Here is an 11,873-nt window from a genome sequence, read left to right on the forward strand (position 1 = left end):
ATTATATTATAATAAAATAATACATACTATTATTTGTATTAATTTATTTACCAATTTATTACTTTGATAATAATAGGTTCTTTGTTTTTTTATAATTTTTTTAGATTACCAATATAATATATATTATAAGGATATATGAGTGTACAGTACCTATATATTATACCGAGTGGACTAATTTAAATAAACTCATCTAGAAAATATGTGTAGATACAAAGGAATTCAATTTTATGATTATTGAATTCGCGTGTCGGACAAAATTATCATATCATCATTATTATTAGTATTTTATGTTTTTATCGGTATTATTTTAAATCGGACATAGTGATTTATAAAAGAAAATAAAGTATTTAAGTGAGAAAAAAAATTAAAATTATGTTTAATTTACATTTTTAGTCCTAATATTTATTATACATCGATGAACTATTACGTATATATTTTTGAATAACTATTAATATTTTGTTTTTTGATGCAATTTATTCGTTAAAACAATGTTAAAAGAAATTATTATTTATTAAGAACTTTATGTGTAAAAACGTTTATTAATTTCAAGTTTTTTAAAAATTAATACAATATGTTGGTAGCTAATATATTTAATACATATCATGATATAGTTTATGTGTATATTAAAATATATGGCGTATTAGAAATTCTATAATATCTTCCTTTTTTTTTTGAGAGAGAGAGAGAGAGATAAGCCCATTACAAAATATAACATCATTTGGAAAGTTAATCACTTGACTAAACGAATAGTTGTGGTTTGTCCTTTTAACTCTATTTTATTTAAATTAATGGCCCACATCCAAAATTCGGTGTTCGTCAATTGCGCCGGATTTGGCACACTACCTGTATAGTATACATCTATTGCGCCGCTATAAAGAAAAGGTATATTAAAAAGGTATACATCAATTGCGCCAGAGCATTTGACAATGACACAGACTGTCTTGGTTAGTTTTAATTTTTATAATAATTATATTATATTATAATATAATATTAGTTAAATATTAATTTATATTATTATTAATAATATATTAATTTATATTAATTATATTATTTTTATAATAATTTGTACAACAATAAACAAAAATATATACATTACACACGATTTAAACAATTTATAAATTATAATCTAAAAGTCGATGACTGTAAAAGTTTTAAAACATTTCATATAAAAGTGATTTATCTGGCAACATCAGGTTTCATCATATTGTGAGGCAATTAAAAATATGTCGAACAAATGGTCAAATATCATATTTCATTACACACGTAAAAATCATAGTTGCAAAACCTATTTGTAAGTTCCTTATTTACCAAATATACAACAATGCTAATTTTTAAGTTTTGTAATCAATAGAAATAATAGGTATTGCACATGTTTATACAATGATGTATTTAAGAATCGATCGGCGCAATCGACGTATAAAATTTATAACATGGAAGTATCGATCGGCGCAATTGATGTATACCTTTTTCCTATCCCATAATTTTTCTTTTTTTACCTGTGATTTACGGCGCAATTGATATATGCCCCCAAAATTAAATTTGGCCAGCACTGTCAATGCATTTGTTAAGGAACGAAAGATGATAAAGGATTAGTGTAAGACCTTACGTATAATTTTTTTTTACATGCTAGATCTCGTGGAGAAATTTACATTCCCCGTGGTAGGTAAAGCATAGTCATTAAGTCAGTACTGTCTAAAACGGGGCATAACTGAGTAAAATTTGTCCATTTTCGGGAATTTGGTGATCCCTGTCCAAACTGCTTGCCATTGAAGTTATTTAGAGTGGTTCTCAAATCTTTTCAAATAATTGTTTCCTTTTGATGTTTGCACATAGTATGCCTTTGAAAATTGATAATATTTTTTATTAAGATAAACCAAAATTTAACGAGAAAAAATTATTGTTATGGATAGTACGTATGTTAAGTTTGTATTTTAGGTATTATAATAAATTATACCTATGTATATTTTAATTTAAATATAAAGATTATTAAGATAGCCGTTTATCATATTTGTGTTATTCATATGGTTATATTAATGCAGTATTTTTCTTAATCACGTTGAGTATCAAGTTATAATATATTAATTCAATGATTTACATAACCAAAAATATTATTGTTATTTATCGTAATTTATATTTTCACCAGATGGGGGCAGCGCGGCGAACGACAACTCTGTGAACATTTAGGAAACCGATAGTAGTATAAGTCACTACTATGGCGTAGCACAATATTATTCAGCCTTTGAGAAAATATGACATTAATGACTTAAAAAGTGTAACCCTGGTGACCGAGCACAACTTTTTATTAACATATTATTTATTAACGTAGGACATTAAAAAATATTGTATTACTATAATACAGTTATTATATAATATAATATATTATGTTCGGAAACAAATCTATTAGTTTTTGATAAACGTAATATTGTTTTATTTAATAAACATACATGTAATATTATATTATTTTAATTTGTTGAAAGATTCAAAATTCTTGGAATGTACATAATGGTCTTAAACATTAAGTCGTTAAAATTCTTTTGTAACCCATTCAAACCATGACTTAAACGATCAGTTGTTTTCGAATATAGACGTTGTTCAAATAATTTATACATGTTTAAGACTATGGAAACATTAAATGAAAAATGTTTGTAGTAGCAAGTTCAAGCTGGTACTGGGTAGGTATATACATTATAAGTAGAACCTTTAATCTTTTAAAGTATATGTAGGAAAACAACAGCATGTCTATAATAATTAAACTAAAAATAATTAAATTTTAACTTAATTAATTGAATTATATAAATGAAACAATAATCTTAGTAAATCAAACTAATTTATATAATTTAACATTCGATAAATGCATTTATAAAATGTAGATAGGTATTTATAACTAAATAATTTAATTTACCTATCTTATTATTATATAATAATACAATTTTAAGTAGTTTAACATCTGTTTAAATTAAATTATATCTCAATTCAAATCTTATGTAAATATCACAAAATAACTAAATTAAATTTTCGATCTTTTGAATAAGATTTAAACTTTGATAAATATTTTGTTCTAATTAATTGTATATAACTAGACATAGCAGTGTCCTCTTTCTAGCAGTGTCCTTATTTGAAAGTTAATTTTGTATTATTTTGACTGGATTAAAAAATGTATATTCTCTACAACTATTTTTTTTCAATTTGATGGTAATTTACTGTCGATTCTTTGAATCTACGCAATTTCTATTATGATTATGAATCTATTTTCAAAAATTGTTTTTTTTTCTCTTAAAATAAAATAAAATAACTGTTGAAATTAAACAAATATTACCCCTATATGTGTCAATCGTATTGTTGTTTCTGTAATTTTTTCTATCGATTAAATGTCAGCAGTTATCGTGTGGAATAACTAATGGAATTTAGAAAAATCGTTTTTTTACAATTTTTGACTTGAGTGTATTCTATGGAATACAGATATACAGATGAGTGATAATTTAAGTGGGTACACTAGTTATCTCGAAAAGTATTAACTTTTATGGAATTTTTTTTTTTCAACTTCTAGGTTTTTCTAAAACCTTATGATACTTAAATTTTTTTCAACCTTATATTTATTGATGAAACCACTATCAACTTTTGATTTTCAAATGGTAACATAATATTATTATAAAAACATCAGGTATTATATATTATGTTTATTAAAGTTTACAATACGCACGCGTTAGGTATTTCTATATTAGATATTTATCATCCTCAATAATATAATACAAATAATAATAATAGATAATTTACATTAAGAGATACCTATTTCAGCCTCTAAATATACATAGGTATTATTTAATCACTTTGCTTACTGATGATTGAATAAAATACTATACTTTTTATACGAGTGTACGATATAGGTACATAATATAATGTGTTACTGGTAGGCTCTGACAATAATTTGTATTAATTATTCCCGTAAAAATTATATTATAATCGGTCGACGTTCAAACAGTATGCTGTCTATACCAGCTACAGTGTGTGTGTGTGTGTGTGTGTGTGTGTGTGTGTGCGCGCGCGCGCTGCCTATGTGTGAGTGAATAATTTACAGTGTTGTATAGGATTGCGTAACCCCAACTTCTTCGGCGAAGATGTATCCACATATCGTTACATCGTCTCAAGGGTTAATATAAATTGTTATCGATTTTTTTTCTTCTTGGTTTATTAGAAGTCGTTTGATATAGAACTGTATTTTTATTTTATTTTTTTAATATCATGGGCATCTACAATCATTGGGTTGTTGTCGAAAACCACTACGCCGCACGTTCAGTGGTAGAACAGACGTTGGAAGAGCCACTACAGCGCGCCACCGTTATGAAGACCTGATTTACAGTTTGAAACGTGATAGGTAATTTTAGGTTTTTTGGTATGTACCTACTAATGTACCCACACGTAGTATGCAAGGGATCATTAAGACATCGTCGATTACCGTGGTTTATCACTAGACGTTGTTGTGAATTCATTTAAACTACGGCCGTCATTACTTCAATGTGTATACAATATAATATTTTTATTGTATGTTTGTCGAACGCCAAGTGCTGATCGTTCCAATAGCTGAAAAATACATGTATTATCGGTGAGTGCATATATTATTATTATTATTTGTGAACTATTGTTAACGTTTACAATTTTATTTGTTAAGCATAATATTATTATTATACTGTTATTGTAATAATTACTAGTTTTGGGCTCACAATAACTTTTAAACATTTATTGAGAAATTTGAAAAATTAAAGTTATTAAATGTCTATTATGGAGAAAGCATATCATAATAATACGTGTAATTGATAATAAATAACTCAATACTGTAATGAGAGCTACACGGTCATTCTTAGATTATAATAGTTTTAACAGATGCAATATAAAAATGTGTGGAGGCGCATTCACGTAGGGGCTCTAATAATTAGTATATTCACAAAAAGATAAACAATATTGAATTCAAATATTATGATGTACATACATAAATTAAGATGATATTTATATTGATGAAATTAATTGTAACTTTTCAACTTTTTATTTTTGTTCATTACGTTTTAATGGCTGCGTATAGGTTGTAATCGTATAGATACGTGCGCTATAAACTATAGACAACAATGAAAATAGTATTGATTAATTGCATATAGAACGTTAAGAATTGTAATAATATGAAGGTCTATGTACCTATATTGTATACACGTTTAATTGGGGTTGTATTAGGTTTATATATTAAACAAAAATGTTTGATTCCTTCGGTAGACCTGTATGTGTGCTAGCCTGATGTTAAAATCGAAAACAGATGTCGGTTAATAATAATTATATTTAACCGTACGGTCGCACGGGTGAATTCCACCCGAATGACCATGTGTAAATTATAAAGCAGGTACCTGCTATAGAGTGAGTTGCGAAAAACTCCACTTCAGATATTTCCAGGTAATAAAATATGATATTTTGGGTATATCTATGTAGGTTTTACCTCGTTTTCTATCCCGCCAGAAATTATCCATCGTTAATTTTAATTTAAAATTACTAAATAAAATTGTATAATATATATTATAATACATTGTTAGCCACATCATCATTGTCAAAATCTGCAAAATCTTCACGTTCCAAATAGAATGCCACGGAAAGGTGTATTTAGTGGTTTGGAGTGGTATTCATCGTTTAATGATAACATAATCCGCGATAATATTTCGATGATGATTCATACATATTTTAAGTAATTATAGGTATGTACTTAATTATTTTTCAGAATTTATGTATGCCTTTAAATTTTGACGGATAAGAACTTTAGGATTTTTTTAATTTAAATTCTAAATATCATACATATATATATTCATGATTTGCACAAGCTAATAAACTTTGACTTGATCAAACTTGTATACTCAAAACTCATAAATTAACTTTATACCGGCCTCAAATTTGTTTCCCTACATCTATCGGAGTAAATGATAAAAACTATAAAAACTATATTGTTTGTTAGATCTATAGGTACATACAACGTGTGCATTCACAACGGTAACTATACAGAGTGATTTTTTTTATCAAAGAACACTCATTATTTAAAGAAGTATTGAATTTTTTTAAAATATTTTTTACATAGTAGTTTCAAGTTGTTAAAAAACCAACGTTTTTATTAAAAAATTATATTTTTAAATATTTTTTATCCGTATCAATTTTTTAAGTTTTTACTTTTTTGAATGACAACATAGAATTTTAATTTAATATTGATTCATAAAAATCGAATTTAAGACGAGTAGTTTATGAGTTATAAGTATTTAAAGTTTTGACAAGCAGAGTAGTGGACAAACATTTTGCGGGGTAACCCCGTACCACTTTACTCTGCCAAACTATATTTTAAATACTTATGACTCATAAGCTACTCGTCCTAAATTCGATTTTTATGAATCAAAATACTTAAAAAAATATTCTGCTTTGGAATATGAAACTAAAACTCTATGTTGTCATTTAAAAAAGTAAAAAACTTAAAAAATTGATACGGATAAAAAATAATTAAAAATATAATTTTTTAATAAAAACGTTGGTTTTTTAATAACTTGAAACTATGTAAAAAAATATTTTGAAAAATTCAATACTTTTTTAAATAATGAGTTTTGTCTGATAAATCAATCAGCCTGTATAGGTACATTAACTCGCGCATGAGCGTACAAGCAGTCACGCGTTGCTACATTAACCATCTCACACGCAAGTCGATTTAAATCGCTACCGTTTTGAATTTAAGTTAAGGCTAAACAACCAATTTCATCTTTATCAATCGCTTTCATCGATGTAGGGTAACAAATCAAACAGATTTGAGAACGGACGTTCGGTATACAGTCAACTTACGAATTGTGACATGCATGCTTACGTTATATAGTAGGTAAGCATATAATCATTTTAGCCTTCACGCAACAACACTTCGTATACCTAGGTTACATTAAATACAAGTTTACAACCAAACTGCCTTTAAATTCGACAGTTGTAACCGTACTTCCCCCTCCTAAACAAAATGTTGCAATGAAATTTTACGCAATTATAACAGCACAAGTGTTTTTGAAACGTAGGTACGTTAATGATTGTGTACCGGAACACATTTAAAAAACATGGAAAGTGATACATAATTAATGTATAAAATATTAGTTTAAGAAGTCAGGGAACAAAAACTGAGTAAAAATATTGGAAAATAAACATCATACATATTAATATACAAGATAGATTTCAAAATCACAAGCAAAATATATTACTCGTATGGAATTTATTAAAATGTAACACAATTAACAACGACTCCGGTACCCGATAGCTTTAAGAGGACGCTACACCCGTATGTGTTGTCTCCGTCTTACAAGGGCGTAACATTGCAAAAACTGTTTCGCGCGGGAAAGAACCGAGAAATCTACAGTTATAACTAAGAAACGAAATTTTCACCACATAAAAAGGAGAATTTTGTCTGTGCAATATCGTTTTTATTTTTTCGATATCACTTATACAAAAAAAAATCTTATTGTTTTATAATACATTAATTTTATGTTTTTTAAGCATGAATAACTTTTTTTGTAGTTCTGTTATCGAAAAAATAAAAACGATATTGCACAGGCAAAATTCTCCTTTTTATGTGGTGAAAATTCCGTTTCTTAGTTATAACTGTAGATTTCTCGGTTCTTTCCCGCGCGAAACAGTTTTTGCAATGTTACGCACTTGTAAGACGGAGACAACACATGCGGGTGTAGAGTCCTCTTAATAAATATTTTTTTTTTTACAGTTCCAAAATAATGAGACACTTTTATTTGTAAATACATTTTAATGTCTACCTATTATATTATACACGTATTTCATTTCTTTCAAAATGTATAACTATAAAAATAGTAATTCGTTTATACTTTTTTTGTTTTCGTTTAATGATCTTGTGCAATATGCAGTGCCCGACTTGACAATAATAAAGTAGGTACATGGAGTAGAGGGACTCTATTAACTTTAAAAAAAGAGCGTCTCCATCACTTGTCAAACGTTACTGATCCCGTCCTCCTGCGTCCTCTTCGAGTCGAGCACTGTCTATATGGTTACAAAATACAATTTTTTAAATCAAATTGCAAACGTTAAAACAATAGTATTTAGTTACATATAAGTCTTACATACCTGTATTAAATATTCAGGACCTATTTTACTTTTTCGTCTATTCTTTTACCTGTTCATTTTGGATAGATTTTACGTAGATACATATTACATAATACCTACAAATTTTGATAGGTAGAGGATATTTGGTTTTTTGGCACCTTATTGTAACCGGTTTTTGGATTTATATAACATACCTTTTAACATCATAACAATATACACCAATGTATACCGCTTTACAATAATACTATAGTATATTAATATACATTAGTATAGACATATTATTTCTAGAACATTCAACTTGTAATTTTCCATGTTAGTATTTTTTTTGTATTTTTGGTTTTAATATTTCTATGGTTTCAAAGTTAATTGAACTCAATCTAAAAGAATCTTTTTGTTAAAACTCGTTCACGAGAAAAGAACAGGTAAGATAAGGTTTGTGTACATTTTGTCATTGAAAAAAACTAAAAAAAACAGTATAAAATTAATGTAAAATATTTTTATAATAATAAAATTACAGTTAACATTAAATAATTGTTATGCGTAATAAATTTAAAAAAAATTATATATATATATTAAATTTACAAATAAAAACGAAGTTTAAAATTAAAAATTACTTTAAATTAATAACCTAACAGTATAAAATTGATATACTATAAAATAATCATTTTTATAATAATAATCGACATGATTAAATAGTAGTTGGTATGCGTAAAAAATATAACCCATACGACATGTGAACAAATTATGTTTTATAGTTTTTGGGGCCAAAATTATGTCGATTTACACCTCTTGCAACTGCCGTGGTCAGAAACGTTCGATTGTTGGCCATTGCCACTGGTTTGTGCAAGATTATGTTGCAAATGAATGGTGGCCGGCAGACAACGAGTGGAGAATACATCGTTCTGATCATTACGAACTTAATTCGACCAGTGGGGTCGTGGACCAAGATGAGTCACCGAGGTCGGTCAACAGTGATGACGAAATTCACGGACTTGACGGAATACGAGACTGTAGACGAGGTGGCAGACTGGAAGGTGGACGTGATGGTGGACTGTGCGGTAGATGGTATGGTTGTCGAAATGTTGGACGGGATGGTGGACTTATTGGTGGACGGGTTGGTGGATGGGACGGTACCCCACGTTCAAGTTACCGCGGTACACAGGTGAAGCTAATATTCTATTGGGATGAGTGCTGTCAGTGGCGCAGCGTACCAGACGTGACCGACAATAGGTATTCTACATCAGACGCTCATCACAATCACCGCGACTACAACGACGGTAGCAGTGACACCATGAGCTACGGCGGGAGGCCGATCGACCGTGGAGGAATAGCTTTGGCGGCACGTCACCGTAGAACACAATCCTCCAGAAGACAACGCCCACGCCTCGTTCACGGTACAGATTGGTTTTGAGGTGTGTATCGGTGACCTGATACTTACACCAAAGGAATGTATACAGAACCCAATCTGGGATTTTATTTTATTTTTTTTTCTATTTGTTTCATTATTATTATTAAGCACTTATAGGTGTTATGCATAATTTTTTCTAATATTGGCACTCACTACTTAAAAACAAGCTATAATTATAAAACAAAAATTGTAAATTTACGCAAATGTATTACTAGTTACGTAACTGTATTACTATTACTAGTTTGTAATGTATTACACGCAGCTTGTACGTATATAAATGTATGTCACTATGTCTTTAACTTCTGGCGTGTAGCTGTATATCAAAAACAGCATCGCCAAAACGCATGTGAGGAGTCCCGCGAGCTTTTTGTCCCTGCACCAACCCAAAACAAGTCCTCGAACTGATATAATATGTAAATTATTTAAACTAATATATATATATATATATATATAAACATTTACTGACATTGTATTAGCAAAATTTATTTTTGATTATTTTGGTTTATTGATTGTAATTTATCATTTTGCATTTCAAACATTTCATAAATTTTATATCTTATCTCTGATAATAAAACCAGTTAAATTATGCTTAATTTATTTTATATTTTAGTATAGTTTAGAACCTTTTATCATGGCTATTGACTTTTACAAATTGTAAATTTTTTGTGCGACTAGGATGACCCTTCTCGCTGACAATTGGCCACCTCTATTATACCAGATAAATATTAGTATCGACCTTTTGACTCGTTTTCTGAAAATGACACATGAGTTTATTTTTGTTAGGTTTATACAGGAATAAAATTTTAGACGAATCATATATTATATAACATGAACTTATTGCTTTATATGATTTTTATCATTTTTATCTGTATACTTTTTAATACAGCCTTGTAACATGTATTAATTGACTATATGAAATTTAAGATGCATTTTTTTATTGTTAACCATATAATATTATATAATATTGACTATGTGTGGATACATAATAAAAGTAGGTACCTATACGAAAAATTATTTTTTTATCTGACTGAGCACATCATGTATTACGCTTGATTGCTATATAGGAAATAATAAGTCTGATAATTTAAATGTAATTACATATTACTATAACTAGGTAAGGAAATGTAATCCTATATATACATTAACATAATGTTTTATACTACATTAATATCGGTGATACTTATTTTTATTATTTTAATGAATCGGTTAAATTCGCTATACCTATATTGTATATGATACCAATAATATTTGTAGGCTTTCCAATCATCATATTTAATTAGAATAAAATAGGTATAACAATGTGTTCAATTTTTTTTTAATTTAGAATTATTTTAATATGGATGTAAGACATTTTAAGATTTCAATAAACATTGCCAATAATTTATATTTACATATATATATATATATATATATATTATATTTAATCTCGTGGTGATATTTCGCAGTATAAGTTGTAATATTATTATTAGTTGTTTAGGTACCTTTATAGAATTATTCAGCAGGTGATTTGACTGGCGTATGTAAACTCTCCTAACATTTTATAAATTCCCTTAATACTATTTTGCTTTCGTATTACACTCAAGTAATTTGCCCTGAAAACATTTTACAATAGTATTACACTTATTTAAATTACCAAAGGTGAGAAAACTAATGAAAATATTAAGTTAAGTTAAGAATATCGGTAAATTAGGAATTATTAGTATTTATCAGTGATTAAAATATTTCCACAAACAATTTCCTAAATCAGAATAAAACAACTTTTTTTTTTTACAAATTCGTTTATATAAATACATTTTTACAAGATGTATTAAGGGGGACATCAAGTAAAATTTTTAGCTTAACATTGAAAAAGAACAGTGAAAGACATTGAAGGCGCTTCTTATTAAAATCTGAGCTTCATTATTTACTTAATTAAATATAATAAATAAATAAAAATAAAGTTGAACTTTTATCGTAAATCGTAATGAACGGCGATACTTATTTTAGTACCTATTTTACTTTACATGTTTATTTATTTAAACTGTATGCAACTAATAATTTAACAAATATAAGTTTTTTTTGTTCTATTAAATAGCCATTTAAGGTCATATAATATAATATTTATATTTAAAATAATCTTATTATTTAATTTGATCGTAATGCGCTTTTGGGACCAACTAGTTACAATTGCTTGATGTACTATTATAGGTAGGTATATATATATTAAATATTGTTAAATCGTGTATATAATTTTGATTTGTTTTCGAATTTATTATGATTATTGAGTAGGTATATATTGTATTAATATTGGCTATTGTATAATATTGTGGATATTCAATGTCGTTATAGAAAAATAAATAGAATTTCAATCATC

The sequence above is a fragment of the Diuraphis noxia genome, unplaced genomic scaffold, assembly GCF_037042655.1.
Source record: "Diuraphis noxia isolate RWA-SAM2 unplaced genomic scaffold, SU_Dnox_SAM2 contig0002, whole genome shotgun sequence".
NCBI lineage: Eukaryota > Metazoa > Arthropoda > Insecta > Hemiptera > Aphididae > Diuraphis > Diuraphis noxia.